Raw genomic sequence first — 6,000 nt, 5'->3', positions numbered from 1 at the left:
AGGTCAGTCCGCGACTACTACGCAGCTGCGCTGACCTGTTGGCTCTATCGCTCACGTGCCTCTTCCAACTCTGCCTAGCTCAAGGACTGTAGCCCTCCTTATGGAAGAAGGCAGACGTTGTTCCTGAACATAAAAATAAGAGCCGCTGAGTAGTTGGTAACTACAGACCAGTGTCACTGCTCTCCATTACTGGCAAAACCCTAGAATCATTAATTGCTCAGCAAATGATATAATTTTTTGTCCATCATCGGCTAATTTGTGATCGACAGTACGGTTTTAGAAAAGGCCGATCTGCTGCTGATCTCTTGCTAAATCTCTCCACTAAGTGACATCAATCACTGGATGAGTCCAAGATCAGCTGTGTTGTTGCTCTAGACATAGCAGGAACCTTTGATCGGGTCTGGCACTCTGGATTAGTAGTGAAGTTTCAAGCACTAGGCATCTCAGGCTCCATCTTTAAGTTAAAAAAGACAAGTTCATAAACGGACTCAAAGGGCAGTCCTCAATGGAGCAAAATCCGATAGCACTCAATTGGTGCAGCGTTCCACAGGGTAATGTGCTTGGCCCTCTGCTGTGGAATGTTTATTTCAACGATATACTTCATCTCATTCCTGAAGCTGAAGCCTATCCACTCTAACCTTCACATAGAGAAAGGAAGAAATGCCAACTGCTGCAAGACTAATCAGTCACCAACTTTCAGCGATTTCTACCTATGGTAGGAGATGGAAGGTCACATTTGCGACTGAGAAGACACAAGCGTTGATGATAACTAGACTGCACATGGCAGATCGGTCGGGCCTGCAAATGGGTGGCTAACCCCTAGAATTCACAGATAAAACTGGCATCTTGGGAATGAAGTTCGACATTTCAGTGACAATGAAGAGCCATGTGCCAACCCAAGCCCAAAATTCAGCCATGAAACTTACAGCTCTATGTCGCATCTCACACCTTCTTGACAGCAAGGGCTGAAAAATCTTATATGAAACACCAGTTGGCTCTAATCTAGCGTATGCATCCCTTTCCTGGATCGCCTGCCCCCCCCCCCCCCCTGTCATCATTCATCAGACTGTTGGACAAAGTGGAGAGACGGGCAAGAAGGTTCATCTCAAGTCTTGGCCAAGTCCGGTGGGAACGGTCTGAACATCAGAGCCTTCAACACCAACGGGACGTTGGTGGTCTTACTGTTATGTACAAGGCCAACATCCTCAAAGTTCCACACCTGCCCCAACTCCGTGGACTATCAGTAGTTGCCACCTTTAGCACTAGGCTCTCAACCTTTAACAATCTAATGCTGGAAGTGCCTTTCTCAAGAACATTACTCCATCAGCGATCCTTCTCTCCTAGGCTGACTCGCATCTGGAACTTGTTCGCTCAACAGACTGATACACGGAAGACCAGGTCAACTGATCACATGAAGGTTCTGCCACACAATTGGCTACAGGCTCATCCTGTTCCTTATATGATGCACATAACAGGTTTACGAAATAAATGGGCCTCTAGGAGTAGGTTTCAACTTAACTGAAGCAGAATTACAGCTCTTGCTTGCAGTTTCACCAGGATCTTTATATGATAGTTTCAAGTTCATTCTCATGAAATAAATGAGTTTCTAGGAGCAGGCTTCAGATGAGCTGAGGTAGGATAACAGCTCTTACTTGCAGTTTCACTAGGCACGTCATTGGACACCCCTTATGAACCCTAATCTTAGTTATAAAAAAAAAGAGAAAGAAAGAAAGAAAGAAAAAATCTAAGAAACAGAGAAAGAAAAAAGAAAGAATGAAAGAAAGAGAGAGAGAGAGAGAGACGAAGGAAGAGAGAGAAGAGGGAGAAGAAGAAGAAGAAGAAGAGCGAGAGAGGACAGAGAAGAGATAGAGAGAGAGGGGAAAAAAGAGATGGGAAAGAGAGGGGAGAGAAAGAGAAAGAAGAAGAAGATGAGAGAGAAAGAGAAAGAAGAAGAAGATGAGAGAGAAAGAGAAAGAAGAAGAAGATGAGAGAGAGAGAAGAGAGACGCTTTGTCCTTTGTTCGTATTCTGCCTGGGGGGGATTTACTGGATGCAAATTCTTAACTGTAGCCTCTGTTTTCCCAACAGTAAAATGGGGTCTGGTGGTAAAAACGATTCTTCACGGGGGTCGTATTACAGGGAACATAGGATTAAGGACTTGCCCGAAACGCTACGCGTACTACTGGCTGTACAAGAATGTAAGAACTCTTGTATATATCAATAAAAAAAATATAGCTTGGACCCCAGCTCCTTCAAAAACCTAGCAGGTCTTTTACCCCAGGCACCAAGCGTCTCTGAGGTAATGGGGAGAAAATTGTATTGGTGATGAAGGTCTCTGTATTTACGGGACTTGGCTGCTTCCGGTGCTTGGCAGCACTTCCTGCCTGTGCAGCACAGAAGTCAACGTTGATGTTGGCTAAAGTTGAAATGCAAGTGTAGTCCCACACCAACTGTCTACCATTTTTCCAGGGGTTGTCTTAGATAATTCTTAGTCATATATATATACAACGGCTGCAAAACGGCCGAAACGTTCACCTTCCTTTCCAATTTATTTTTGAATTTTCCGCATACAAATGATCAATGTTTTGTGATCGTCAATTGCATATATATATATATATATATATATATATATATATATATATATATATATATATATATATATATATATATATATATATATATAATATAATATATATATATGCGAACAAGCCTGAATGGTCCCCAGGACTATATGCGGCTGAAAACTCACATCCCAGAAGTGACTCGAACCCATACTGCCAGGAGCAACGCAACTGGTATCAACAGGACGCCTTAATCCGCTTGACCATCATGGCCGGACATAAGGAAGTGATAGCCGAAGCTATTTGAACCTCTTCCCCGCCGGCACTTGGATGGTAATCTTGGGCAGAGCATTTTATCAAATCACCTCATTCTTTGGGGCACACGTGAGGAACACAAATGCGAACAAGCCTGAATGGTCCCCAGGACTGTATGCGACTGAAAACTCACACCCCAGAAGTGACTCAAACCCATACTGCCAGGAGCAACGCTTGCTGAAATCAACACTAGAAAAAGCCCTCAATCTTTCCCTCAGCGACTCACAGTGGAAAGAGGCCTCCCTTCCTGTCAGACTCGGGGGCCTTGGCGTGCGCACAGCAACACAAAATGCTGTACCAGCGTTCCTGTCCTCCTCAGTGGGGTCTGACAACTTGGTGAAGGAAATCCTACCTGAGCACCTAGTTCAACAGGCAGGGGTACATGATCCCAGCCTCACAGACTGCACAACCAAATGGGTCTCTCTCGCAGGACCAGCACCCCAACCACCGCATTCTGAAGCCGATAAGCAATCCAGCTGGGATCGCTCCATTGCCGACCAAGAAGCTGCGACAACACCACATGACACTGCCCGACTTATAGCTGTAGCAGCTCCCCCATGCAGGCGATTTTTCCTATTAGCAACCCCAATGTCAGCAACCGGCACCCGTCTCACATCTCAGGCCCTCCGAATTGCCGTGGCTCTCCGCCTCGCTGCTCCAATCCACACCAAATACAGGTGTATTTGTGGCGAGGCAGAGGCCGACATGGCCTTCTCTGCCAAAGGACAGGAGGATGGCATGCAAGACACGGCGAGGTCAATGACATTATTAGGAGAAGCCTTACCACAGCCGGTTGTCCAGCAGAGAGAGAGAGCCCTGTTACCTAATGTCCCGCAACTCTGATGAGCCTGTCGGTCGCCCAGACGGAAACACAGTGAACCCCTGGAAGAATGGTACACAGTTGGTGTGGGACTACACTTGCGTTTCAACTTTAGCCAATACCTATGTTGACTTCAGTGCTACACAAGCAGGAGGAGCTGCCAATCACCGGGAAGCGGCCAAGTCACGTAAATACAGAGACCTTGAGTAACAGTACAATTTTGTCCCCATTGCCTCAGAGACACTTGGTGCCTGGGATAAAAGTGCTGCTAGCTTTTTGAAGGAGTTGGGGTCTAAGTTAATCGAAACAACTAGAGACCCCTAGAGCTGCTAGTTTTCTTTTTCAGCGCCTTAGTGTGGCAATCCAGAGAGGAAATGCTCACTGCATCCATGGTTCCTGCCCGCCATCTGAAGAGCTGGAGGAGCTGTTCAACTTGTGACAAGCAGCCTTGTACCCTGCATGTAATCAATATTGTAACTTTTTTTGTGTAATGACATTTTCATATAAAGTTAGATAAATATACACACATACCAAAAGAATAGGGGCGGTAGGAGAAGAAAATATCAAAGTGTTCAGTGAGGATCCACAAGGTTTTCTCTGAGTACTCTTTATTTTCTTTTCCGAGGCTATGGGTCCCTACACTTGCACCAGAGGTGGTACCCCTTCTAGGTTTAAAATAATATATATATATATATATATATATATATATATATATATATATATATATATATATATATATATATATATATATATATATATATATATATATATATTATTAAATATGACCGAAAAAGTAAGATTAATAATTCTAACACGAATTTTCTCTATCTTTCTTACATTTCTTTTCACTGTTGATGGTAATTCAAAGATCAATTCTCCAAAATTCATTTTTATTTCTAGTCTGACGCGACACTTGAGCGCGTTTCGTAAAACTTATTACAATTTCAAAGACTTTAGTTTACAAACACACAACTGAAACTGAATAGGGCTTACACATCTTCGAGGTTTTATATCTACATTTGGGTGAGGTAGATGAGGTGAAAAACGAACTTTCAACAATGGATATTCAATGGGTCTTAAATTCCAACACAAGACAGAACACGAAACAATTGCTATTGAATGGGTATTAAATTCAAACACAAGACAGAACACGAAACAATGGGTATTGAATGGAAGTAATTGTAGAAAGCCTATTGGTCAATATTTCTTGATGCTTCTATATTGGAGCGGAATCTTGAAGTGGGTAGAATATAGTTGTGCATTAATTGGCTGTTGATTGCTGGTGTTGACTTCTTGATGTGTAGTGCCTCGCAGACGTCCAGCCGTCTGCTATCGCTGTATCTATCGATGATTTCTGTGTTGTTTGCTAGGACTTCTCTGGTGATGGTTAGTTTGTGGGAAGAGATTATATGTTCCTTAATGGAGCCCTGTTGCTTATGCATCGTTAAACGCCTGGAAAGAGATGTTGTCTTGCCTATATACTGGGATTTTTGAGGCTTACAGTCCCCAAGAGGGCATTTGAAGGCATAGACGACGTTGGTCTCTTTTAAAGCGTTCTGCTTTGTGTCTGGAGAGTTTCTCATGAGTAGGCTGGCCGTTTTTCTGGTTTTATAGTAAATCGTCAGTTGTATCTTCTGATTTTTGTCTGTAGGGATAACGTTTCTACTGACAATATCTTTCAGGACCCTTTCCTCCGTTTTATGGGCTGTGGAAAAGAAGTTCCTGTAAAATAGTCTAATAGGGGGTACAGGTGTTGTGTTAGTTGTCTCTTCAGAGGTTGCATGGCGTTTCACTTTCCTTCTTATGATGTCTTCCACGAAACCATTGGAGAAGCCGTTGTTGACTAGGACCTGCCTTACCCTACAGAGTTCTTCGTCGACTTGCTTCCATTCTGAGCTGTGGCTGAGAGCACGGTCGACATATGCGTTAACAACACTCCTCTTGTACCTGTCTGGGCAGTCACTGTTGGCATTCAGGCACATTCCTATGTTTGTTTCCTTAGTGTAGACTGCAGTGTGGAAAACTCCGCTCCTTTCCATGACTGTTACATCTAGAAAGGGCAGCTTCCCATCCTTCTCCATCTCGTAAGTGAAACGCAACAGAGAATTCTGCTCAAATGCCTCCTTCAGCTCCTGCAGATGTCTGACATCAGGTACCTGAGTAAAAATGTCGTCAACATACCTGCAGTATATGGCCGGTTTCAAGTTCATGTCAACTAAGACTTTTCGCTCGATGGTACCCATGTAGAAGTTTGCAAACAGGACACCTAGGGGAGAACCCATGGCGACCCCATCTACTTGCTTAT

This window comes from Procambarus clarkii, chromosome 7 (genome assembly GCF_040958095.1).
Source record: "Procambarus clarkii isolate CNS0578487 chromosome 7, FALCON_Pclarkii_2.0, whole genome shotgun sequence".
Lineage (NCBI taxonomy): Eukaryota > Metazoa > Arthropoda > Malacostraca > Decapoda > Cambaridae > Procambarus > Procambarus clarkii.
Note: the sequence above shows the minus strand (reverse complement) of the source record.